The sequence below is a fragment of the Caretta caretta genome, chromosome 8 (genome assembly GCF_965140235.1).
Source record: "Caretta caretta isolate rCarCar2 chromosome 8, rCarCar1.hap1, whole genome shotgun sequence".
Classification (NCBI taxonomy): Eukaryota; Metazoa; Chordata; order Testudines; family Cheloniidae; genus Caretta; species Caretta caretta.
In genome coordinates this window covers 47,511,680-47,538,631 of record NC_134213.1, presented here as the reverse complement: position 1 = coordinate 47,538,631, position 26,952 = coordinate 47,511,680, and the positions used below count along the sequence as shown (strand labels likewise).

The window sequence follows — 26,952 nt, the reverse complement described above, 5'->3', positions numbered from 1 at the left end:
ACTGCAATCCTGATTGACAGACACAGATTCACACAAAACTCTGTAGCATTATCTGTTATTCTCCCTCTTTTCTCCAAGACAAGCTGCAACAAATCCGAATTAGATCATGCCTGGGCTGCCAGTGCAGACCTGTGCCTGTGTGTATGTAACGAGCCCATGAATGACACCATGCTAGTCACAATGGCCCTGGAAGAGCCATTTTAATTACTGAAAAGTTATATTGTGTTGCCTGCTGAAAAAAAAAATCCACAAACTGATTGTAGGAGATCACTCTAATGAAGATCTGTTACCAGCCAGAAAGATATTACACTATGTTAATTTATTTTCTCAGAGGAGGACGAATTTCACTGAATATTCAGCAGCTTTTTGTGGCTCTCTTTTTAGGTGCATACTCAGGGTGGAAGGTATTGAGGGAAGGGTTTACAGGCAGAATCAACTGGCTAAAAATCCTGATCATGTGGCTTTGAAGAGCAGACCCAGAACTTGGTATGAACTCTCTTTAAATATGGTTAATGTCGTCAGCCCTAATTGTTAAATCAGCCAAAAGAGAAAGATGCTCTGTAAAGCAACCAAGCGGAACCCGTAACTAATACCACACCAAGCTATTGAGTATGTGACAGAATCCGTTACACACTTGGGCACACTTCGGAAAGCACAGACTTAAGTTTCATGTATTGACCTAATACAATGCTGACTTTATGCCTTAAACAAAACAACGGACTTCAGTGGAGTAGAGCGGGAGGTATGAGACCATTAGATTTGGCCGACTAACCTTTGAAAGGAGGCGGCGCATCAGAGAAACCTATCAAACCTATTTCTGTCACTCATAAAAACAGGTTAACCCCAAGGAGCCCATATGTCCGGCTCTCAAAACACTGCATTAAATGGAGTTTCCAGATGCCATTTGGCAAAAACTCCAAGAGCATCTTAACAAAATTCTCTTGTTCCAGCAATTTAATTATAGGCCAACAGCAAAATCTGAGAACTGTGGAGAAATGAGCATTGTCTTCAACATCCGAGTCCAGCTACATATCCAGGGAAAAGAGCTCTAGAGTTCACTGCTGAGAAGTGATTCTTAAATGTTTCACAACTGAATGGTCTTAAAACAAAAGCTCTGAATTAAGAAATTCAGAACCCAATAAGTCTTGTTGAAAAGTAGCATAGCCTATTATCTCTGCTGAGTGATGGAAGATGGTTCAGTTGTGAGGGGACAGCCTGAGACTTGGGAGACCCAGTATCAATTCCCTGCTCTGATACTGATTCCAAGTGACCCTGGGCAAGTCATTAGACTCTCTGTGCCTACGTGCCCCCATCTGCACAATGGGGAGAGCAGCACTTTCCCTACCACACAGGGGTGCTGTGAGGATAAATACGTTGAAGACTGTGGGTATGTCTACACTGGTAAAGTTACAGCGCCACTCAGAGAGCTCTGAAGGGAAACCGCTGTTGTGTTTTCACACTGTCAGCTGCCAGCGCAATACCGTGTTCACACTTGTGGCACTTGCAGCGGTATTCAGAGTGGTGCACTCTGGGCAGCTATCCCACAGAGCACCTCTTCCTCTTCTGCCACTAAGAGTTGTGGGAAGGTGGAGGGGGTCGCGGGGCATCCTGGGTCCTGTCCCAATGCCCTGTGATACACTGCTTCGCATCCCAGCAATCCCTGTGCTCCCGTCCATATTTGGCGCCATCTTTTAACAGTTTGTATACTGCATGCTCTGCCTCTTTGGTCTGCAGGAATGGATCACACACTGTTGACCAGTATCGCTCTAACATGTCATGAGTGGCAGTGGAGTTATTCCTTAAACTACAAAGGTAAGAGGAGTGCGACATTGATCTTGTCACACGTGGTAGCTACGATATGAGATTGCATGTGGCATTCACGGAGGTGCTGACCACAGTGAAACACCGCTTTTGGGCTCGGGAAACAAGCACCGAGTGGTGGGATCACATAGTCATGCACGTCTGGGATGACGAGCAGTGACTGCAAAACTTTCGGATGAGGAAAGTCACATTCATGGGACTGTGTGGTGAGCTCACCCAGGCCTGGCGGCACAAGCACATGAGAATGAGAGCTGTCCTGCCTTTGGAGAAGCACATGGCGATTGCACTGTGGACGCTGGCTACTCCAGACTGCTACCGATCAGTCACTAACCAGTTCAGAGTGGGAAAGTCGACCATTAGACTCGTGTTGACGGAAGTGTGCAGGGCCATTAATCGCAATCTGCTCTGAAAGACCGTGACTCTGGGCAACGTGCATGACATTGTGGATGACTTTACACAAATGGGCTTCCCTAACAGCGGAGGAGTGATAAATGGCATGCATATTCCAATTCTCGCACCAGACCACCTAGCCACATTAATTGGAAGGGGTATTTCTCTATGGTTCTCCAGGCGCCTGTGGATCACCATGGGCGTTTGATGGACATTTACACAAGCTGGTCCAGAAAGGTGCATGACGCACACATCTTTCGGAACACTGACCTGTTCAGGAAGCTGCAAGCAGGGACTTTCTTCCTGGGCCAGAAGATCACAATAGGGGAAGTAGAAATGCTGTGGCACCTTTGTGATACTGGGAGACCCTGCCTACCCCATAATGCCGTGGCACCTTGACAGCAGCAAGGAGTGGTTCAATAACAGGCTGAGCAAGTGCAGAATGACTGTTGAGTGTGCTTTTGGATGTTTAAAGGCCTGCTGGCGCTGCCTATATGGGAGGCTGGACCTGGCCGATGACAATATTCCTACGCTTATAGCTGCGTGCTGTACACTCCATAATATTTGTGAAGGGAAGGGTGAAAGCTTCACTCAGGGCTGGACCACTGAGGCTCAGCACCTGGAGGCTGAATTTGAACAGCCAGAGACCAAGGCTATTAGAGGGGTGCAGCATGGGGTAAAAAGGATCAGGGATACCTTAAGGCAGCAATTTGAAGCTGAAAGCCACTAATATTTGTTGCTATGCTCGGGAGTGCAGTGCTAGGAGGTGATTGTGATTAGTGCAGACAATGCACTATGAAGGTTTAAGAAAATTGCTTGCTGCTTTGCAGGGCTCTGTTTGCTTTCAATTAATAAAGATTGCTTTCAAACCAACACAATTCTTTTATTAAAAAAAAAACAACCACCGGAGGAGAGAGACAAACAAAAAAACACATCAGCACTGAGGGGGATGAGGGAAGGGAAGGTCCCAGGAGGAGGTGGGGTCCCAGTTAAAGATTTGTATATGTGCACGTATCATATCCAACCTTCTCCTTTAGAGTACAGTGCAAGCGGGTACTGTACTTCAAAAGGGCTAAACTGCAGAGGGATGGGTGTTGAGTGCAGTGGGTACTGGGAGTCCGCAGTGTTGGACTGTGACAGGGGAGGAGTGGAATGCTGCAGGTACAGACTGGAGCCAGGAGGTTGATAAGAGTGTGTTGGCGGTTTCTGGGGGGTGCATGGGAAAGAGTTTTGCGACAGCAGTTGCAGGGGAGGATTGGAGGGCGTGGAGCTGCTCGGTTTGCAGTGCTAGTAGCGCTTGGAGTGCATCCACTTTGCGCTTCATAACATTTAAGAGCCTCTCCGTGGCTTCGTTCTGGCGCATCGCATTCTCCTTTTGGTCCCTCTTCTCGCTGTCCTGCCACTCCTTCAATTCCTGTTTTTCGGCTGCGGAATGCATCATGACCTCAAGCAGAAAGTCATCCTTAATTCTTCGTGGCCGCTTTCTAATTCTGCGCAGCCATCTGTGATAACAAAGAGGGAGGCTGGGCTCCCAAGGTCATATCTGTGAAGCCAAAATGCAACATTTTACAGAAGCAGTATTGTTTGGAACACACAGACCACTGATTCGGTGATTTAAAACACAGCCACTATTCACATAATTGTCACTAACTGGCTGACCCCAGAGAAGCACACATGAGCCACAAGACCCCCAAAATGGTGAGTAGCCACAGGGGCAGGAGAAATCGGTGTTCCTGGACCCTACCGTACACTGGGCACGTGGCTTTGGGGGAGAGCCAGCACTGTAGGGGAGGCCTTATAATCTTTCCTGTCCCCGCATTTTCCACAGGCTGTGTTCATTATGGAAGATATCTCGCTGCTAAGGGTGAGCACGGAATCAAGGGAGAGTCTTCTCCAAGACTGCGGATTCTGCCCTGGCCCTTATGTGGCTCACCTGTGTGCAGCAATGGTCCCCCACCCCCAGGGACAGCAGAGTGGTGCAGGAAAGTTCCCTTAATGGGGCAAGAAACAAAGCAACTCTGCCAAAGAACCTGCAGCAGCAGATTGCCCAGTATCAGCATGAGAGTTTCCTGGAGATCTCTGAGGCAGACTCCTATGAAGTGAGGGAGTCAATCAACACCCTGTTCCACCGCTCAGACTAGGCATGTGGTGGTACATACATCATACAGACATAAGTCTGCTTTCTGCAACCCTCCTGCCCCCAACAACTCGCTTCAACAATTCACAAAATCAAAGCCACTTACCAGGGGCCTCCTCTCCTGTTTGCGCTTCACCAAGATCGGACAGCTGTGACCGGCTAGCCTCCTCCAGAGTAGAGAAGAGCTCCTGGCTGACTGTATCTCTGGCCTCTGAGTCCCCCTCCCTCTCCACATCCTTGTCCAAGATTTCCTCCTCCTGGCTCGGTCCACTCTCGACTGGCATGCGAGCCACCAAAGTATCCACAGAGGACTTCACAGTGGAGGTGGAGTCGCCACCAAGTATCGCGTCCAGCTCTTTGTAGAACCGGCAGCTCGTGGGCGCAGCACCGGAGCGGCAGTTTGCCTCCCACGCCTTGTGGTAGGCATTCCGCAGCTCCTTCACGGTGACCCTGAACTGCAGTGTGTCCCGCTCATAGCCCCTTTCTGTGATGCATCGTTAAATCTGTCCATAGGTATCATAATTCCTATGGCTGGAGCGCAGCTGGGACTGGACAGCCTCCTCTCCCCAAATGCTGATGAGATCCAGCAGCTCGGCACTGCTCCAAGTGGGGGATTGCCTGGTTCATGGAGAAGGCATGACCACCTGGAAAGATGCGCTGAGACCACTGTATGTGTCACCAAGCAGGAAGGGGACTTTCAAAATTCCCAAGGAATTTATGGGGTGGGGATGACGGTTGGTCACCTGAGGGCAGGACAGTAGAGTTCAAAGCGATGAACAGAGAGGCAAGAACAGGCATTGTGGGACACCTCCTGGAGGCCAATCGCAGCGCTGTAATCGACTCCGGTGTCTACACTGCTACTGCGGTGCTGTAGCCCTGGCGCAGAAAGCTCTTGTCAGCGTGTTTTTTTTTACAGCACTGCAACTGTGTAGTTTCTGTGCACTAAGTGGCCTGGCAGTGTGTACACCTCAGGAGTTACGACGCAGAAAGCTGCTTTACTGCACAGAAACTTGCCAGTATAGACAAGGCCTGTGAGATGCTTGGATACTATAGTAATGGAGAAACCATAAGTACCTAAAATAGATCAGCCCAAGGTAGATTTGAAAACCCCAATCTGATCCTGCTGTAATATTTTTAAACAGCAGAAAGACTACACAACAATTTACCATCATGCAAAAGAACAGTCAACAAAATTCAAAGAACCAACACATTCACAAATATTTGCTAAATACACAGAATAATCTGGCACCAAGCACAATAATGCCTGAGCAAATCTACAACCACTTTCATTTGAGGATTACAAAAGTATATTACAAAAATTACTTCACAAGCCTCACCACTCCCCCTTGTAGTAAGTGAGCATTACACCCATTTTACAGACTGAGAAAGTGGTTCAGAAGCTAAATGAGCTACAAAGGTCACAAACTGAGTCAAAGATAGAACAGAATCCAAGAGCTCTGACTTTCAAGTCTAAGCTTCACTCCACAGAAAATGCTCCCCTTCCAGTTGGCTCTGAGAGCCGTCATCCCACCAAGCAGAGGTATCCATTTCTAAAACTAATAAAACAGTCGGACAAAAAACATGAGAAGCAAGGGAGGAGTTCCCCAAAATGGCTAAAGATAAGCAAAAATATTTCATATCAATACCGAAAATGGGTGAAGTTCATATCCCAATATTAGACTAGTATTACAACTGGTTTGGGACTGATTTGACCATCTCAATGGACTCCACTAATGGCAGTTTTATGCTCAGTATGGCAGCCTCAGGGAAACAAAGGGTGAGACCCTCAACAGGTGTAAATGAGTGTAACTCCCTGAATGTTAGTGGAACTATGTTGTTGGGTAGAGCACGGAATCTGGCTCAAGTTTTTAATTCAAAGCTTTTACTTTTGACTAGCTCTTCCATTTGCCACATGCTTCTCACCACATGTGCTGGATTATGCACAAGATGCCCTGAGCAAGATGTGCTCTTGATAGGAAAGGCTCTGGGAATGTAATTTTCACTGTCGTGAAATTTCACTGTCGCAAATTACCCCTGTCGTGGAGTTACTGTATTCTGAACTCTCATCTCATTTACACATTTACTCCAACTCCCATGGACCAGACATAGCTGACGCCCCAGGATCAGAGCCATGCTGAAAAGTGAGTGGACAAAAAAGCAATTCTCCCCAGATACGTTTTGAAAATGGCTCCTTAAGAGAATAATGCCATCATGTCCCTAGCTAAGTGTTGTCCCCAGTTGTCAGCACCAAGGAGCTGGCAGCCTGGTGCCAGGGCCTCCTTGCTAGCTAACGAGTACATCACAATTAGTCTTTCATATCACACGAGCCCTACTACAGTATGACAAACCATGGCATGAAAAGACTGGAAGACAATTGAAAGCCCAGAAAAATGATGACAAACACAGTCAGTTTTGCTTTGACTTACATTGCATATGAAGAAGAGCTTTAAAAACTGCTTTCTGTACGTAACCATTACCACGGGATTTGTAGTATTCAGTATTTGGTGCATGCAGCAAATACTGTGAGAATGTTATTGAGCATGGACCAAATTCTATTGGCTACACCAGGGCAGTCTCCAACAAAGCCTGACCCAAGCCACCCAAAATTTTAGTGTAGTTTAAATGAATAATTGACACCAAAGTTTGCTCATCCAGAAGTTCTCTCTATTCTGATTCTAAATGCTTTTTAAGGGAACGTATCAAGGATGAGATGTGCATGCATGGAATTTTTTCTGGACTCCAGGGCCCTGGAGCTTTATTATGCAGGAATCTCAGCTTTAAATAAATAAAAAAGTTTCTCATTCTCATGATTGTGCAGAAAGCCTTGAAAATAGGAACCTCAGAAGGCAAATAAAAAGACATCCAAATTTATTAATTTAAAAATCTCATTGTATCTAAAAACTAATATCACTATCTTGGGGGCCTTGCTCACAGTTGAATACCTCAAGGTTGGCAACACAAACTCCGGAGGTAAAATTTTAAACCAATAAAATTCTGTCAAAAACTGAAATATAATTAATATGATAAATGAATTTGCATATCATGCGCGGAACATGCACGGTAACCTTGAAGAAATATCCCACTAACTTACTGCACAAAAAGGCTGGACTTTTTAGGACTACGTTTTAATTTTTAATTCTGTGAGCGTGCTTGCGCATAACACCCAAAACCCCCTTTGGTTTATTACAGTTTTAAATCTTTCTTCCCGGTCTGGCCTTGCAACCACTTGTCTCGGTAAAATAGGTCACTTAAAAAAGGAAAGCTCAATAAAATGAATTACAAAGACAACAAGATTAAACTGATTGTACTGTTTTTGTACAGTGCAGCTGAGTTCTGCAAATACGCTGCTGGCTGTGGTTTGGCATTTAACAGCATGCGATCAGTGAGAAGAAGGAAATTTTATTCTCATTAACTGTTGCAGATTTACTGCAGTGAAAAAGGGCTATGTAACCTGAGTAGTGACAGAAAAGAGAGATCAAAGCCACAGTCTGGAAACTAAATAAACCTTCTGGCTACTTCCTGCTAGGAAAATTCACTCTGGCAATGTAAAACAGAGTCCAGTTAAGAACTACTCTCAGTTTTATGAGCTGTCACAGCAGCTCGAGTAGTTTGGACTAGTCAAGTTTAGAACATTATATTTCCTTGTTTTTGTCTCAGATACTTCTGTAAGCAGTTTGATAGTTTTACTTTTCTCCTTTAAAAAACAAAAACAAAAAAAGAAATTATTATTTTTTTTTGGTGAAAATGAAGGTCAGAGCTAAACTCATTAAAACCAGGCAGGTCTTCATTTGCACATTCCAGTTTCATTTACTACGTTTTAATATTTTACTTGGAGATTTATAGGCAATGTACATTTGCTTTAATAACTCTTTCACATTCTGTTCACTTATTGTTTAATGTAAGTGCAAATCAGTTTACAGAACCCAGATGGCTTGTAACCCAGGAGCCAGTCAATTCCTTGCAGCACATCTGGAAGGACTATGAGCAGTAGACAGAACGTGGGAATTAATTAATGCTACATTTCAAAAGAGACGGACCCAGATTTGCGGAGGGCTGTAAGACATTCCAAGGGACCTGATCTTACTGTTACAGCATTCCGACATTCTTTTAGATTATTAATAGCCAACTAAATCTTATTGGTTACGTCAGTCAGAATGCAGGTGGAATACAATAAAATAAAAAGTAACTGAAAACAGTTAAGAGCCACCACAAGTCACAACTGGCCCTAACAATCCATTGATCTAAGAGCTGAAATGGATTAAAAGCTCAATGCCAAGTCTCTTCCCAAATGGAATCTGCATCTCGCTAAAAAGATTACAAATTACAATATTCATGACTAAGATATTTCATTTATTACAATGCTATTCAAATTATTCAGAGTAATAGACAAAATACAGGTTTCAGAGTAACAACCGTGTTAGTCTGTATTCGCAAAAAGAAAAGGAGTACTTGTGGCACCTTAGAGACTAACCAATTTATTTGAGCATGAGCTTTCGTGAGCTACAGCTCACTTCATCGGATGCATACCGTGGAAACTGCAGCAGACTTTATATACACACAGAGAATATGAAACAATACCTCCTCCCACCCCACTGTCCTGCTGGTAATAGCTTATCTAAAGTGATCATCAGGTTGGGCCATTTCCAGCACAAATCCAGGTTTTCTCACCCTCCACCCCCACACACAAATTCACTCTCCTGCTGGTGATAGCCCATCCAAAGTGACAACTCTTTACACAATGTGCATGATAATCAAGTTGGGCCATTTCCTGCACAAATCCAGGTTCTCTCACCCCCTCACCCCCCTCCCAAAAACCACACACACAAACTCACTCTCCTGCTGGTAATAGCTCATCCAAACTGACCACTCTCCAAGTTTAAATCCAAGTTAAACCAGAACATCTGGGGGAAGGGGGTAGGAAAAAACAAGGGGAAATAGGCTACCTTGCATAATGACTTAGCCACTCCCAGTCTCTATTTAAGCCTAAATTAATAGTATCCAATTTGCAAATGAATTCCAATTCAGCAGTTTCTCGCTGGAGTCTGGATTTGAAGTTTTTTTGTTTTAAGATAGCGACCTTCATGTCTGTGATTGCGTGACCAGAGAGATTGAAGTGTTCTCCGACTGGTTTATGAATGTTATAATTCTTGACATCTGATTTGTGTCCATTTATTCTTTTACGTAGAGACTGTCCAGTTTGACCAATGTACATGGCAGAGGGGCATTGCTGGCACATGATGGCATATATCACATTGGTGGATGTGCAGGTGAACGAGCCTCTGATAGTGTGGCTGATGTTATTAGGCCCTGTGATGGTGTCCCCTGAATAGATATGTGGGCACAATTGGCAACGGGCTTTGTTGCAAGGATAAGTTCCTGGGTTAGTGGTTCTGTTGTGTGGTATGTGGTTGTTGGTGAGTATTTGCTTCAGGTTGCGGGGCTGTCTGTAGGCAAGGACTGGCCTGTCTCCCAAGATTTGTGAGAGTGTTGGGTCATCCTTTAGGATAGGTTGTAGATCCTTAATAATGCGTTGGAGGGGTTTTAGTTGGGGGCTGAAGGTGACCGCTAGTGGCGTTCTGTTATTTTCTTTGTTAGGCCTGTCCTGTAGTAGGTAACTTCTGGGAACTCTTCTGGCTCTATCAATCTGTTTCTTTACTTCTGCAGGTGGGTATTGTAGTTGTAAGAAAGCTTGACAGAGATCTTGTAGGTGTTTGTCTCTGTCTGAGGGGTTGGAGCAAATGCGGTTGTATCACAGAGCTTGGCTGTAGACGATGGATCGTGTGGTGTGGTCAGGGTGAAAGCTGGAGGCATGCAGGTAGGAATAGCGGTCAGTAGGTTTCCGGTATAGGGTGGTGTTTATGTGGCCATTGTTTATTAGCACTGTAGTGTCCAGGAAGTGGATCTCTTGTGTGGACTGGACCAGGCTGAGGTTGGTGGTGGGATGGAAATTGTTGAAATCATGGTGGAATTCTTCAAGGGCTTCTTTTCCATGGGTCCAGATGATGATATCGTCATCAATATAGCGCAAGTAGAGTAGGGGCTTAAATACACACACACAAAAATTGCAATATGACCCCACACGATTATGGGCCATATAGTGTGGTCCAGCAGACAGGGCACTGAATTAGGCGTCAGGAATCCTGGGTTGTATTCCAGGCCCTGCCACACAGCCTTGGATCAGTTATTTCACTTCTCTTTGCCTCTTTCCCCCTTTCCACCTTTTGTCTGCCTCTCTCTAGAGAATCAGCTCTTAGCTACAAGGACTGTGTCTTACTGTGTAATAAGGTGGCACCTGTGCTTTTGAGGTCAGACTTGATGATCTAATGGCCCCTTCTGACCTTTCCTAAGTGCTTGTCTACACAGGAAAATTCACTGCATTAGGACACCACCGAGTTGGTTCTTCCTTGTTAGGATAGCACCAACTAGAGTCAGTACTGGGGACCGGATCCTGCAATGAGCTCTGTATGGTCAGACTCCTGTGCCCTTGGGGAGCCCCGCTGACTCATGCAAAGATTCTTGTAGGATCAGGGCTCTGATCTTTAAAAGGCTGTAAAAACAGTGTAATAACATGGTTTGGTCCTATCCATACAGGTGAGATGAAACTGTGTTATAACATGATCAGGGAACTATTACCAATTTCTATCAATGACTAACTTCAGCTTCATAGACAGGCCCTAAAATCTAAATCAGAAGCCTACTGCATTGATAATATAACTAGATCCCACATCTGAAAGATTCCACTCATAAATTCAAGATAGCCTGAATTGTCACACTGAGTACAATTCAATATCCACTGAAATCAACAGGCGTCTTTCCATTAACCTTTCACGAGACACAATCAGAATCCCAACAATGGACCAAGTTCCTTGCTGGTGCTTCTAGGAACAGGTTGGTGTTAATGTCACGTAAATTTACAATATCCAGTCAGACCTAAGGGAATATGAAAATATGTCAAACTTGGTGTGGCCTCGTGACCCCACTCAGCCGATCTTATACTAGAATATGTTAAATATATATTTGACTTTGTTAACATTTGAGTATTTTTCCAGGATAAAAACCTTTTACTCCAGAAACTTCACTAGTTCTGGGCATCTCTTTAAGGTCTTTTTCTTGTTCATCTGAGTGGGATTTACAACTTGCTAATGCTGATGTGTGATAAACTAATAAAAACCTGGCTACAACGTTATGGGCCCAATTTACTAATAAAACCTAACTCAGTTCTCGTTGGGAACTGCAAATTGAATAGTGTCCAAATGTAGAAGCTGAATATTACTCTGCTGAATGCATTTCAAGGGCAAAGAAGTGTCACTTGTTAATCAAGTTTAAATGAAGCAAAAACGGTAACATGGAAATGTAAAACACAAACACCACCATGGTGAAGTCATATAATTAATATAACTTTAGTTTATTCTATTCAAGGACAATTTTTTTAAGATCATTAATACATGCAGCCTTACACCCCACCAGCAAGGCAGGTAAGCATTATCCCTACTTTATAGGTGGGGAAACAAAAGGTACAGAGACTGTATGTGACTTGCCTCAGAGCCTACAGATTCACTGTGTGGTCTCCTTCTGCTTTGCTACACCTCCTGACTCCCAGTCTTATGATTACAGTATAAGACCATCTACCATCCCATTTTACAGCTGTGCATCATCTCTCCTTCTCATGTGGTAAAGGAGGCTTTAGTTAATGAAGTAACTACTCTACATGCAAGATTTACACAATGTCCACAGCAGCAGCATAGGAATAGAGGCCATTTTTATATTTACTTTCTACTTACATGCAGATTTTAGCAATTTATAACAATCTACCCTCTTTAGAAATTCAAGGAGGGGTTTTCATAAATGCTCAGTGTTGGCTTAACTCTGCTTCCACTGAAATCAACTGAAGTTTTATCATTGACTTCAATGGGAGCAGTTTGAGGTCAGTGCACAGTGCTTTTCAAAATCTCACTCTCAAAATCTACTTAGTGCCTTGGCATTATTTCATAGATCTTAAGGCCAGAAGGGACCATTAGATCATCTAGGCTGACCTCCATAAGACAGGCCAAAGAACCTCACCCAGTAATTATGAGACCACCCCACCCACAAAGAAAAGAAAATGGATGCCTGATCTTAGTACAACCGCTTGCATCCACAATCGTGGCTACTAGTATCAGGGAGTAGCCGTGTTAGTCTGTATCCAAAAAAACAACAAGGAGTCCGGTGGCACCTTAAAGACTAATAGATTTATTTGGACATAAGCTTTCGTGGATTCCTAATAGGCAACAGGTACGTGGGTACATTAGACTATCACTGGTCCAGATTCGGCTTTAAGTCTGACTTGGACCACAAGTGCTTGTTAATTTTAGGAAGTCTCCAATACATAGGTCCATGTCACCAAACCACACCCAATGGGGCAGCCTCTGCTTAGGAAGGCTGCCAGGCAGGCCTGCAAGTACATTGGCTAAGCTGGGTGTGGCAGCTTGCTTTGCCTGCCCATACTAAACCAATGCATTAGCCTGTCACTTTCAGAAGTAACCTGTAACCTTCTGGTCAGTTGCTGAATTGGCAGGAAGTGAAGACCCCAAGGAAAAAAAAAATTAACCAATCCCAAAAACCAGAATATGACTGAAAAGTCAATGCCTCAATACTGTAGGCTTTACACACAAAAGATAAAACCATTTTAGAATGATCCCCCTTCTGGCCTCCGTGGGTGTGGGCTCCCCTGCTTAAGAAACAGATTCTGCAGGACAGAGACTGAAGCAGGGCTCCTCCTCAGAGGCCAAATCCAAGCTATAGTGCTATGTAAATGTATGGTGCAAGGATGGTGTGGCTGTCTTGCATAAGTCTAACTGAAACAAAAGAATGTAGCTACAACTGCCAGGGCTAAAAGGAATTAAATGTGGGGGATATTTGCGTATGCACATGTAGGGATGTACTATTTAGTTATCATTTTCAAAGCACTTTTATGGACATTTAATAAGTGACTCTTTACTATACACCCTTAAAAAAGGAGGCAGAGTTTAAGGGTATGTCTACACTACGTGACTATACCAGGATAGCAATGTCACCGTAGCTATGCTGGTACAACTCTGTAATGTAGACACAGCCTATGACAACAGAATGGGTTTTTCCCTCTTTGTAGAGCACCACCCCCCTGAACAACAGTAGCTACCTTGATGGAAGAATTCTTCAGTCATCATAGCTGCATCTACACTGAGGGTTCGGCTGGAACAGCTATATTGTTAGCGATATGGATTTTTCACATCCCTGATCTATGTAGCTATGTCAACCTAACTTAAGTGTAGACCAGGCCTGAGCGAAGTCAGTGCAGAGCGGAAGAGTTTCTGGTTCCCAGTTCTCCACATGATCCATCAGAGCAAGAAAAGAAACAGCTATAATTCCCTGGCTTTAAATCTAGACAATCGTCCACTTAGGTATCGAGATAGACGGCCACCCCATGAAACTACATTTGTTAGTGCACATACAGGATCAACATGTATACAGAAATCCTTGTCTCAATGAAAAAGAAAGGGAAGGCTGTGCTCTGGCAGCTCTGCTACATTTTGTCCAGGGTTACAGGAGCCTGTATTGGAGAAAAGGGTATTTCATGAAGTTCTTCTGCAAGAAAAATTGAAAGCTGGGGCTACTTTCAGCATTCCTAGTTATTTGTCTAACATTACATATAGCTTAGTCAGAATTCCCAGTTTCTCAATATTTACAAGCAACTGGCACTTACTAAACACTAAATTGTGCCATTACCTAAACTTCGTCAGGCTATGTTAAAAAGTTGTCTTTTCCTGCAGGGAAAAAAGAATCCCATGGAAGTCTCCATTACAAGATATTTAGTTATGACAATTTTGCCTGGAACCAGAAAGTCATTAAGCTCTAGTGTGTCGTTAACATTTGAATGCAGATAAACGAACAAATGGCATATAATCCTGAACACATCTTTCAGATATCTTCTCTCTCCTTCAACTCAGACACTACATTGTCACCATATTAGTCAAAGGGGAGTTTTTTTGCTTTTTGCTGCTGCAATAAGCTCTTAATACAGAGTGAAAGTTTTATCAGAACCAAGAGTCCTGAATTTAGATTTAATAACATGAAAATTTCCAATTGCTGCCTAATGCCCATCAGTTTCTGGAAGATGGTATTGCGATTCAAAGCTGGAAATCTAAATCACAGAAGGGGAGATTACTCACCTATAACTGGAGCTTCTTAAAGATGCATGGCCCCTATCTGTATTCTGGTATGGGTTACGCATGCGCACTATGCACCTGGAGCCGGAGAATTTGAAAGGAGTGTCTGCTGGTCTGCCCATGTTCACCTTGTACTTTCTACAAAGGGGATAAGGATAAGATCGACCGCCTCTCCAGTTCCTTCTCCACCGTGATTCAAGAGGAGATCCAAAGCAGAGGGGAAGGAGGGCAGGTAGTGGCGTACATATAGGGAATCTCCAGTTATCTTGAAGAATCTCCAGTTACTGGTGAGTAACCTCCCCTTCTTCAAGTGATGATCCCTATTGTATTCCACTGTGGGTAATCAAGCAGTACTTAAGTAGTAGGAGGATGCGAGGATATAGATAGTAGGACTGAGTGAAGGACAGCCGTTCCAAAGGAGGCATCAGCAGAGGAGTCCTAGACTATGGCATAGTGTCTCGCAAAGGTGTGAATGGGGCCCCACATGGCTGTTTTATAGATATCAAGGAGGGATATCTCCTGAAGCGATGCCATAGTCACTACTTGTGCTCTCATGGATTGAGCTCTTACTCTAGGGGGGAGGACAACACAAGGGGGAAAGTTCACTAGTTGATAGAGTAGAATGCAGCCAGAGATCCATTTGGAGATCCTCTGGGTAGAGGTTGCTTATCCCCCGATTCTTTCTGTTACAGTGATGAATAGTTTCTGGGACTTCCTGATTGGTCTTGTTTTGTGTAGGTTAAAGGCCAAAGCCTGCCAGACATCAAGGGCACGGTGTGTTTGTTCCTCCGAGGAAGTGTGAGATTTAGGAAAGAACACAGATAAGTGGATTGATTGGTTCAAGTGAAATTCCAAAAGAAACTTGGGGGTGAATTCAAGGTATAAACGTAACAAAACTTTATCTTTATGGAATACAGTTTAAGGAAGATCTGCCATCATCGCTCAAAGCTCACCAACCTTTCTGGCTGAGGTGATGGCTTCATGGAGAGAGGAAGGGACATGGAGCAGGAAGCTAGAGGTTCAAAGGATGGCCTTGTGAGTGCTGAGAGAACAAGATTCAAGTCCTACTGAGGGGCAGGCTTGTGAATAGGTGGAAAGTGGTCAGTGGGTGAGTGAAGACTAGGTAACCCTGGGAAGGAGGATGGTATGCTCTAATCACTGCCAGGTGGACTCATAAGGAGCTGATGAATAGGCCTGATGTCTTTAGAGAAAGGATATAGTCTAAAATGAGAGGGATATCTGCATTTTCTGGAAAAATGGTCCTTTGATGCTCCCAAGAAGAAAAATATCTCCACTTAGCCAGGTAACACTGTCTAGTGGAATCCTTCCTTCTATTAGAAAGTATGTCTCATCGGCTGTGGAACATGAGTGTGCTAAGGATGATGCCCATCCAAAAACCAAGCCCTGAGGTGAAGTGAATATGGATCGGGGTGCTTGATCTAGCCATGGGTCAGGAGCTCAGAAAACGTTGGGAGGGCGATTGGTAGTCAGGATGACATGCACAGGAGATTCAGGAACCAAAACGGTCTGGGCCAGTAAGGAGCGATCAGGATAACCCATTCCTTGTGCTGCTGGATTTTGAATAGAACTCTTGTCTGGAGCAATAGTGGAGAGAATGCATGGTTCAGGTGATCTGACCAAGAACAAGTAGAGCATCACCTTGGGGAGTGGTAACTTATTGCTCCTCTTGAACAGTATGTGATGCATTTTCTGTTCGTTATGGAGGAGAACAGATCCCTGGTTGGGGTTCCCCATAGATTAAAGATATTGCATAGTACCGAGTCATGAATTTCCCACTCATGGTTGGCTGAAAAATGCCTGCTGAAAGAGTCTGTGAATGTATTGCATTTTCTGGTAAGGTAGGCTGTTGATATGTTGATTTGGTTGCTGATGCACCAGTTCCACAAGCTGACTGCTTCCGCACACAGGGAGACAGATCTCGCTCCTCCCTGCTTGTTGATGTAGAAAAAGGTCAGCATGTTGTTCAACAGTATCAGGATGTGGTAGGTGCAGATGAATGGAAGAAAAGCCTTGCATGTCTTCTAGACTGCTCATAACTCCAGAATGCTGATGTGCATCCTGGACTCCCAGGGTGTCCAGGTGCCATGTCTTGTTTGGCTGACCATGTAAGCTCCCCAACCAAAAAGAGATGTGCCTGTGGTAATGGTGCTGTCTGGAGAGGAGGGAGGACAGGAGATGCCCACACATACCTGTTGAGGATTTGTTCATCACATAGGGAAGAAACCACCTTGGCAGAAATTGTTACAATGAAGTTCATTGGGTGGTGGTCTGGAGAGTATAACGACTGAAGCCATGCTTGAAGGCAATGACGGTGGAGTCTTGCAAATGGAGTGACATGAGTGCATGAGGTCATATGACCTAGGAGAGAGAGGCATGTCTTGACTGGTACTCGAGGGCTGTTTGTGATCTGGGCTATATCATCGTTCATGGTCTGAAATCTGTCTGTGGGCACGTATACCCCTGCAGTGACCAAATCCAGGGTGGTGCTGATGAAGTCCAGAGACTGTGGAAGCGAGAACAGATTTTTTGGCATTTAGACTGACCCGCTCAGGGAAGAGAGGTGGTGTAGCATCATTAGAGTTGATGCATGGGCCTTCTGGCATGACTTAGCAACAAGGAGCCAGTTGTCAAGACATGGGAATACAATGAGATTGAGGTGTCTGACATGAGTTGCCACTACTGAGAACACTTTGGTGAAGACTCTGGAGGTGGTTGTCATGCCGAAAGGGAGCATTCTGTACTGAAAATTATTGGAGCCCACCATGCATCTGACGAGGCATCTGTGAGCAGGATGAATATCTACATGAAAGTATCCAGAGCTGTTAACTACATGTCCTTTTCTAGGGATGGCATTATAGAGGCCATTGTGACCATATGAAACTTGAATTTGTGAATGAAGTGGTTGAGGTGGTGGAGGTTGAGAACTGGTCTCCCTCTGTCCTTCTTTTTGGGTATAAGGAAATATGTCAAGGAAAAGCTGCTCACTTAGTATTGGGCGGGGAGGGGGGCTTGTTCTATCGCTCTTTGCTATAATAGGGAGTCCACCTCTTGCTTGAGAATTGTCTTGTGAGAGTGATCCCCAAAGGGGAAGAGGCTTGTGGAAGAGATATGGATGCAAACTCAATTGTATGAGATCAGAATGGATGATATTCAGCACCCACTAGTCTATTCTTATTGCACTCCAGGTGCTGAGAAAGAATGCTAGATGACCTCCAAATGGCATGTGAAGATTGGGCAATGTTGGATTTAGTGGCTTTCAGCTCTCAAGGTCCCATCAAAAATAGTGCCTCACCGAGGGTTGAGATTAGGATGCCAAGCCTATTGCTGAAGGTGCAGGGAAGTGGGTCCTTTGAATCTTCTGCCTTGTGTGTGACGGTTCGTAGGGCCTCTAATGAAAAAATTGTTGAGCCGTGGGTCTAGGTCTAGGCAATTATCAAAGGAACTTCCTCATGGGGACAGGTGTATATATCCCCAGAGCGCAAAGGGTAGCTTGAGAGTATGGAGGGAATTGTCCATCTTCTGACTGAATAACTGTGATTCATCAAAGGGGAGGACCTCCACAGTGTTCTGGGTCTCTCTAGGGAGCCCTGACATGCTGCATATAACAATAGCAGTAGCCATGGCTCTTGACGAAGTGTCAGCAGCATCAACTGTGGATTGGAGAGCAGTCTTTGCTATTAGTTTGCCCTCATCTCTCAACTGGAAACAAGCTTTGTCCTGTTGTGGCAGACTATTAGTGAACTCTATAAACTTGGAGTAGTTCACAAAGTCATACCTGGATATTAGTGCCTGGTAATTGGCTATTAGCAGGTAAACACCTGTCAGGGATGGTCTAGATAATACTTAGTCCTGCCATGAGTTCAGGGGACTGGACTAGATGACTGCTCGAGGTCCCTTCCAGTCCTATGATTCTGTCCTGAACTGGAGTCTAGATCCAAGAAGACCTTTCTCCCCATAAGGCTAGGCGCTTACACTCTTTGTCCTTAGGAGTAGATTGGGAGTGTTGCTGTCTAGCCCTTTTGGAAGCTCCTTGGACTACCAAAGAGTCCGGGGAGAGAGAAGAAAAAAAATTCAGTCCCTTTGGCCGGCACATAATAGCGTCTTTCCAACTTCTTGAGCATGAAACCGCAGGTGACGGGGGTGTGACAAATAGTCCTAGCTGGCTCCATTATAGTTTCATTAACAGGAAGTGTTATTTTGTTGGATCCAGATGGGTGGAGGATGTCAAGGAGTTTGTGCTAGGATTCCTGAACCTCTTCAAGAGGAATATGTAGTTCACCAGTAACTCTACAAAGATGATCCTGGAACTGCCTGAATTCATCAGAGGGGAAGGAGACATAGGGATTACCACTTTGTCCAAAGACGAAGATGGCAGTCGTGTTGGTTCCGTTAGAACTGCCAGATCTGGTGCATATTGATTGCTTTTCCTCCTCTGAAGGATCCTGAGTGCTGCCTCCTATGGGATGCAAGGAGTGACTCTCTAGCAGACCTGATCAACTCTGCAGGGGAGTATTGGTCTGTCATAAATATAAAGGGAAGGGTAAACCCCTTTGAAATCCCTCCTGGCCAGGGGAAAGCTCCTCTCACCTGTAAAGGGTTAAGAAGCTAAAGGTAACCTCGCTGGCACCTGACCAAAATGACCAATGAGGAGACAAGATACTTTCAAAAGCTGGGAGGAGGGACAGAAACAAAGGGTCTGTGTCTGTCTGTATGCTGCTCTTGCCAGGGACAGAACAGGAATGGAGTCTTAGAACTTTGAGTAAGTAATCTAGCTAGGTATGTGTTAGGTTATGATTTCTTTAAATGGCTGAGAAAAGAATTGTGCTGAATAGAATAACTATTTCTGTCTGTGTATCTTTTTTGTAACTTAAGGTTTTGCCTAGAGGGGTTCTCTATGTTTTTGAATCTAATTACCCTGTAAGATATCTACCATCCTGATTTTACAGGGGGGGATTTCTTTATTTCTATTTACTTCTATTTTTTATTAAAAGTCTTCTTGTAAAAAACTGAATGCTTTTTCATTGTTCTCAGATCCAAGGGTTTGGGTCTGTGGTCACCTATGCAAATTGGTGAGGCTTTTTATCCAACATTTCCCAGGAAAGGGGGGGGGGGGTACAAGTGTTGGGAGGATTGTTCATTGTTCTTAAGATCCAAGGGTCTGGGTCTGTAGTCACCTAGGCAAATTGGTGAGGCTTTTTACCAAACCTTGTCCAGGAAGTGGGGGTGCAAGGTTTTGGGAAGTATTTTGGGGGGAAGGACGCATCCAAACAGCTCTTCCCCAGTAACCAGTATTAGTTTGGTGGTGGTAGCGGCCAGTCCAAGGACAACGGGGGGAATATTTTGTACCTTGGGGAAGTTTTGACCTAAGCTGGTAAAGATAAGCTTAGGAGGTTTTTCATGCAGGTCCCCACATCTGTACCCTAGAGTTCAGAGTGGGGGAGGAACCTTGACATGGTCCCAGGGCTCTTAACATCTGGGATGTTAGATTGGGTGGAATCTGAGTTACTACAGAGAATTCTTTCCTGGGTGTCTGGCTGGTGAGTCTTGCCCACATGCCCAGGGTTTAGCTGATCGCCATATTTCGGGTAGGGAAGGAATTTTCCTCCAGGGCAGATTGGCAGAGGCCCTGGGGGTTTTTCGCTTCCCTCTGCAGCGTGTGGCACGAGTCACTTGCTAGCGGATTCTCTGCACCTTGAAGTCTTTAAACCATGATTTGAGGACTTCAATAGCTCAGACATAGGTTAGGGGTTTGTTACAGGAGTGGGTGGGTGAGATTCTGTGGCCTGTGTTGTACAGATCAGACTAGACTATCATAATGCTCCCTTCTGACCTTAAAGTCTATGAATGTATGAATGTGGCCAGTAGGAAGTGTCTAAAGGGAGACATGGGGTGCCAGCAGCTCCAAGCTCAATGCAGAGGTTGGTCCCAAGCTGATGTAAGTCTTTTTGATGGCAGAGGACATGTAGGGTGGTTCAGAATCTTTCAATGAAGAGAAAGTTGATTCCTGTTCCAGAGGCGGTACCATCGGTGACGCTGAAAGGAAGTTGTATTTCAAGGAAGGAAAAGGCGATAAACCTCTCTGAGCGGTCAATTCCCAAGTGGTGCTATGACATCTCTGGAAAGGAATGGACCCGATCGAGGGGATTTCAGATCCGGGAGTGCAAAGATGTCCTGTGGAATGGCATGGAACCCAGTTCTCACTGCTGTGAGAGGGGATGTCTCCACCCAAACCATCGGCGCCTGAGAGGGTGCTGTTGAAGATGGTGCTGCAGGTAGGTGTTGAACCATCTTCATCAGTGCCAACAGATCCCAAGGTTTGGGAGGTGTCGATGAAGACAGTACCAATAGGTTGTGTTCCAGCACTGATGGAGCCTGATGTTTATATGGGCTTTCTTGTCAAGCTTCTTGGACTTAAGATGTCCTAAGTCTTCTTGGGCTGAGGTGCTGGGCTTGCTCAGAGCCGAATCAGACTTCTTTGAAGTGGATTTCAAGGAAAACTTACCTCTATGAGAGTGCTTCCTGGGTTCCTGAGAAGACCCTGCAGTGGATTTATGGGGGTAGATTCTCTGGCACCAGTGTTGGACTTAGCAGCAGGAGGCTAACTCCTTGCTGAATCAGGCCAATGTATTGGGGGGGTGGGGGGAAGAAGGGAGTGGGTTCCCTGGCCGGGTCCGATTGAGGCCTCATGGCCTTTTCCATGAGGTGTTTTTGAAGTCCGAGTTCCCACCCTTCTCAGGTACAGCTGGGGAACAAGCAGCAGATACCTCACCTTGCTGCAATGTGAGCTTCCCTGAGGCAGTACAGGCAGCGCTGGTAGTCATCACTGACCGAGAAGCACTGAAGGCAGGAAGTACAAGTTTGAAGCCTGGAGTCCTGGGCATAGTCCTGGGCATAGTCCAGTGCCCGTACAAAATAGATTAATATTTTGGGGGAACACTTTCCCCTCTAACACTAAAATCTATGAAAAATACTATAACTATAAGCTGTACAAGATACTAAAAACTATTTAGGAAGCTAAATCTTATCTTAAGGGATGACACAGACACAGAGAGGTTCCGACCTGAGCCATGCAGCGGTCAGAAGTAACTGAGGAGGCGGTCAGTGCACCCTACCCTTTTTCCTCTCGGTCAGACACACAAGGTGAGCCAGGGCGTATGCACAGACCAACGGATGCTACTTCCAAATTCTCTGGCTCCACACACACAGTGCGCATGGGTAACCCATAGTGGAATACAATAGGGACCAGCACTTCAAGAGGAAAAAAATCTATTCATAGCAAATGAAAAAAACCTGGATACAAGCTGTTAAAACAACCTCCTTCAGCCATGTATTTTCAGTTGAATGGAAAATATATCCCCGAGATCTGTTTGCATTCTGGCGCAGCAAAGCTTGGAGGAAAATGTGCATGCAGCATCTCTAGGTTTGTCACTATTTTATTGTGTTATATTAAAAATATTCCTTAAAAATATGCACCATGCACAAGGACATAGTTCCATTAAAAAGCTTGTATATCTGGGTAAGTCCCTGCCATTTCAGGGGCCTCTGTCTTTGGTGCACCTCAGCTCCTCCTGTTCTCTGCCTGTGGCTCACCATACTTTAGTATCCTGAGGAGTGTAACACTTAGGGCACATCTTCACTACGGAGCTAAATTGGTGCTGCTGCAATTGATGCAGCAGCATCGATTTAGTGGGTCTAGTGAAGAGGTGCTAAATCAGTGGGAAAGTGCTCTCCCATTCATTTCTGTACTCCACCTCCCCGAGAAGTGTAAGTTAAGTCGGTGGCAGAGTGTCTCCTGGTCGACACCGCGATAAGTGGATCTCACTACGTTGACTTCAGTTACATTATTCACATAACTGGAGTAGTGTAGCTTAGATCGATTTACCACGGTAGTGTCGACCTGGCCTTAGATTCAATTCTGGTTGTTGGCTTGGTGTGGGGGTGGTGCTAGTGGCCTGTGGTATGCAGGAGGTCAGATGAACTGGTGGTCCCTTCTAGCCTTCACCTCAATGACTATGAAAACACAGGTCTTTCAACTGGATGTTAAGCTCACAAACTAACTTACCTGAAACGCACCATCTTTAGTTCTGGGCTGCTCTTCCAAAATGTATTGGGTCCCTAAAATCAGGGCTGTCACATTGCTAAAATGCCAACTTCTTAGTTGGGTGACCTACCACATGTTAATGTGTAATGAGAGTTCATTTACAATGGTGACACAAGGGAATAGATGCTGTGCTGTCCTGACACGGTCTCCTCCAACCAGACAGGCACTGAAATTGACAAAGATTCTGCTTGCCAAAGCTTCTGGATGGGGAGACGGACAGAGAGGGCAGCAGGTGACCAACCCAAAATACAGCGGAAGTGGTAATCCAATTTTAGCCTAGGAGCATTTACAGTGTCCCTTCAAGGAGTTTTATACTCTGACATAGGAATTGATCTATCTAGCCCAGTATTCCTGTCTCTGACAGTGGTCAGTATCAGATGCTTTAGAAGAAAGCACAAGAAACCCCATGACAGACAATTTATGCCCTTAACATTTTACATCCAATCTAATGGATCTGTGGCTGTCCTTATTCATATTTATTTCTTGGATTTACATTAGAATGAGACATGCCTGTCCTATGCTTTAGGGCACACAGGCCAGGTGCCTAAAAGTATCTAATCCAGTTTAGATTCCAGTTAAGCTCTTGGCTCAATAACTGACCTATTTGAATAAGTGAACCTCAGCAGCTGTAGGTCTGCAGTCCCAGTGTCTACTGGAACAGAGCCCAGACCACAGTAGTTGAGTACTGAGAGGAAGTCAGTTGTTTTATAGTGGCTATTTGTTTGGCTGCGCTCATCCTATGTGGCTACAGCATTGGGCCCTGCTTTGACTAACAAGTTTCCTCTTGTGTTTTCTCATGCAGTACTGATGAAAATTTATTGATGATACTCAAGAGGCAGAGGTTGCCCTTGACCCTCAGCTGGAGTGTGCTGCAACCTCAAACTGTTTGTCAGATGAATGCCTCTTTGCCTCTGGTGCAGCTGGTGTAGGTTGGGTCATCTCGTGCAGTTATCAGATACAGCTTATGCTGGAAACTTTTGGTGCAGAGGTGACAGCTTGAGCCCAGCTGTGCCCTTTTGAACATTTCATGGTGGGCCCATTTCTTTGGCCATGTCGTCACCAAATCCCTCAGGCCAGGTGTAACTGTTGGCTACCACAACTCACTTAAGCCCTATTAGGGCCTTCTTTTACAATTACACCGTGGGCACCGATACCAATTGGGCCTGTTATCATGCATGCAAGCGCTCATTAGAGGTGCAAAGTCATGGGAAAATGAACCCTTTGTATCTGATTTGTATGGTTTACGTAGATTATAAATTCCTTGAGGCAAGGACTTTGTCTTTATGTCCTGTACGCTTTTGTACACCATGCTGTAATTGTAGGAAATAGCCTCATGGCAATAGGACATGTAGAGTTTTAGGAGTCTCTGCGATATTGCTATAGAAAGGAGAAGGAAAATGTGGATTCTTCACAGCCAATGGTATTGACTCAGTTTCAGCTTAATGTTATCACTTGCCTCAGATTTTACAGGATGGTCTTAATTGGATAGATCTGGACCCTTCCCACAGCACCCCCATCATCAAGTGAATTGAACTCTTCCTATTCATTCCAGAACATCTAAACCAGTCAGAAAGCACAACAAATAAAAATATGTTTCATGCAAACAGACTCAAAGCACATGTAAATATGTATCATTTCAGCAGCTGGCCATTCCTTCTCCCAGTAACTAAACTAGTTTATGAAAACTATCCAATAATTAGTAGAAAAATGAATCATTTTTATAACAAGAAACTGGTTTATTAAAAGCTGGAACTGGTTTCTCCCCCCTCCAAATTCTTAACATAAGGTTCTTGTTAGCTTTAAAATGAAAGCATAAAAATACTCCAGAATTATGTTATGGTATGGATGAAATGTACACTATATAATACATGAAAAGAACCCTGACTAGCTGCTATTATTTTTAATTAGGCTCTATAGCAAATATGGCTTTACCTTCCAACACCAGTTAAAATTTGGGGAGGCTGAAATCTCCAAACTCATGGGACTGGCAATTCTGTTGCTCATGCCTCGGAGCACTAAACCATTTCACATTAGCTCTAAGCATCAGGAAATCCTGGCTCTTGGTGCCAAGAAGTTCAAAACGATAATGACATGTCTGAAAACTAGGATTCTCTGTCCGACTGCCTGCCTCCATTCTAACAAACAATTCTGACCCTCTGTATTGTAAATGGGACAGAACATTTGTAACAGTACATGCTGTTTCCAATTAGGTTGTCTCCTTATACGGCAGATAACTCCAGGGACAATCATATTGAAAAGCACTCCCAGAAACAGAATTTTAATTAGAAATCAGAATGTATTTGCCTGCGCCCTGCACAAAGGGCTGTTACCAAGATTTGTAATTTGTATTTATTCTTTTCATTTAAATGGGTCCCCGACTTTAATGCGTTGTGGTTATGAACAAGGACGTTCTACAAATACGTTTTATTTTTAAAATATATTTGATGTAATTTTGCCATTCATTTGCTGGAAGGAGACCAGATTCAAAGCCTTAAAAACATACATTTCAACAGAAGTTTGAAATGCAAGGTTCAGCAATCTAATGTAGCTCAAGGATGCCCAGACTTTTCCCAACCAAGGGCTTCATTGGCAAAGTGACAAGATCTTGATGGGGCTATTCTTAGTTTCCCAAAAACAAAGCAGACCGCAGCCATCTTCATCTTTAATAGGAACGTGCAGACATTGGGGATAGTCTCTCTCTCTCTCTCTCTAATGACATTCCATCTAGATCTTGGCTCATCAAGATTGATAACTGCACTCTGTCATTTCCATGGGCCAGATCTCCATATTAAAGTTGAGAATGGCTGTGAGCCACACTCCATGAGTATGCCTACCCTCCAATCAGAGATGTGATTTCAACTCGTGTAGCACATCCAAAAGCTTTAATCTAACTAGCTTGGTTGTCACAGCAGTGAAGCAGCAGCAGCACATGCTTCTGTGCAGGATAGCTGCCCAAATAATTACCCAGGATTCCAGGTGGGCTTGTCCATGGTACTACAGCTTCACTGCAACAGGTACCCAAGTTAGCCATATTAAAGCAAGTCAGGTATAGACGTCTACATGTGCTGCATGCAATCATGCCCCCTGATTGTGGTATGGAAATACCCTAGGACTCCAGAGGTTGCACCTGGCTTCCCTTTTCTTCAGTTTCTCCATCACTCATGGGCTTTAATAGACATATACATTTTAAAATAAATAAATAAATCACAACTGTATCACAAGTGCTTTCACTTTTAAAAAAATATATAGTAAAAAAGTCACCACTACGTAAGAAAGATTTTGCAGAACAGTCTTAGCAGAAAGAAAAGGAGTACTTGTGGCATCTTAGAGACTAACCAATTTATTTGAGCATAAGTTTTCGTGAGCTACATCCAATGAAGTGAGCTATAGCTCACGAAAGCTTATGCTCAAATAAATTGGTTAGTCTCTAAGGTGCCACAAGTCCTCCTTTTCTTTTTGCGAATACAGACTAACACGGATGCTACTCTGAATCCAGTCTTAGCAGAGTCAAGCTTGGGAAGTCATTTAATTGTCAACCCTTGTGTTTGCTGGGCTTGCTGAAATTTCTGTGTCAAGAATCCCTCCCCCAGTCAAGCTGCAAGGAAGCAGAAGGGGCTAGCACTGAACTGGAGTGCTCCTTAAAGAGCAATGTCAAATAGACATGCAGGTGAGGTTTCAGATAGGAAGGTGTATAAAGGGGAAAAAACCTGCATGCTTTCTAAGAGGTTCTCCTCGGGAAAGGAGAGCAATTACCTAGTCCAACTCAACTGTTTCTCAACAGATGATTTTAGGTAGTAATCACAGAATTTCCCAAAACAGATTACACCACTGCCCTACATGTTGGGATTTGTTCAGACTTTACATAAAGATACTAAAGTTATTAGTTATTATTGGGGGAAGAAAAAAATAAAAGTCAAGAAAGGGTGGAAGCATGTCTCAATAACTTCTTGTAGAAGTGAATTCCACAGGATTACCATACTGTGAACGAAGTACATCCTTCTATTGGAGTGTATTATCACACATGCCTATCTGTCATAATTTGGCATACATGTCACATAAAATAAAAGGAGTCCTTGTGGCACCTTAGAGACTAACCAATTTATTTGAGCATGAGCTTTCGTGAGCTACAGCTCACTTCATCGGATGCATACTGTGGAAACTGCAGAAGACATTATATACACAGAGACCATGAAACAATACCTCCTCCCACCCCATTCTCCTGCTGGTAATAGCTTTCTAAAGTGATCATCAAGTTGGGCCATTTCCAGCACAAATCCAGGTTTTCTCACCCTCCGCCC

At 44.3% G+C, this 26,952-nt stretch overlaps 1 protein-coding gene across 4 annotated transcripts in view; it reads right to left on the bottom strand.

Moving 5' to 3' along the window:
- The window catches only part of KIFAP3 (kinesin associated protein 3), a 142,255-nt gene that overhangs the window by 24,631 nt on the left and 90,672 nt on the right, over positions 1 to 26,952 (bottom strand). The gene's annotated exons all lie outside the window — the stretch shown is intronic.